Source organism: Chenopodium album, chromosome 5 (assembly GCF_948465745.1).
Source record: "Chenopodium album chromosome 5, dcCheAlbu1.1, whole genome shotgun sequence".
In the NCBI taxonomy this organism is placed as follows: domain Eukaryota; kingdom Viridiplantae; phylum Streptophyta; class Magnoliopsida; order Caryophyllales; family Amaranthaceae; genus Chenopodium; species Chenopodium album.
The window spans coordinates 59468435-59469073 of record NC_137838.1 but is presented as its reverse complement, the minus strand read 5'-3'; the positions used below and the strand labels follow the sequence as shown (position 1 = coordinate 59469073).

General features: G+C 41.6%; 1 non-coding gene across 1 annotated transcript; it reads left to right on the top strand.

The window, feature by feature from the left end:
- The first annotated feature begins 242 nt into the window (after nucleotides 1-242).
- On the top strand, nucleotides 243-348 carry LOC145633295 (small nucleolar RNA R71). Its single transcript, XR_014112629.1, has one exon. It is a non-coding gene; the product is annotated as a small nucleolar RNA R71 (small nucleolar RNA).
- Nucleotides 349-639: the final 291 nt, after the last annotated feature.

The following is a 639-nucleotide window of genomic DNA, read 5'->3' as shown; positions in this document are numbered from 1 at the left end:
GGGATGACAAATTGTTGATTGCATTGAGGTGATCCACCGAATAGATCGTTGAGCCACTCTTGCTTGTAGACTCTCTCTCTCCTTCTTGCCAATCTCTATATTACCTAACAACATCCTCAATTATGTCTACCACTTCTTCCTCCGTCCTATTCATTATAGGACCACCGGCTCCTCCATCTAGGCATGACTTGCCTTGAGCACTCAAACCTCCATAGAAAATTTGGATCACTTGATAAGTAGGAATCCCATGATGTGGACATTCTCTTTGGTACTCCTTGTACCTTTCCCATGCTTCATAGAGATTCTCATTAGTCCTTTGCTTGAATCCTTGGATTAATTCTCTAGCCTCCGCCGTCTTCTTTTGTGGGTAAAAGCAAGGCAAGAAAGCTCTAGTAACATTATCCCATGTCCTAAGCGAATTAGGCTTAACCTCTTTATCCAACCACTCTAAGGAACGACCAATGAGAGAAAAGGGAAACAACTTAAGCCGAATGAACTCTTGAGAAATGTCGTTTACCTTGATGGTATTTCAATACTTTTCAAATTCCTTGAGGTGATTCAACGGACTCTCATTCTTGGCTCCACTAAATTGCCTCCTCTCTATTAATGTGATCATGGCCGATCTTATCTCGAAATCAT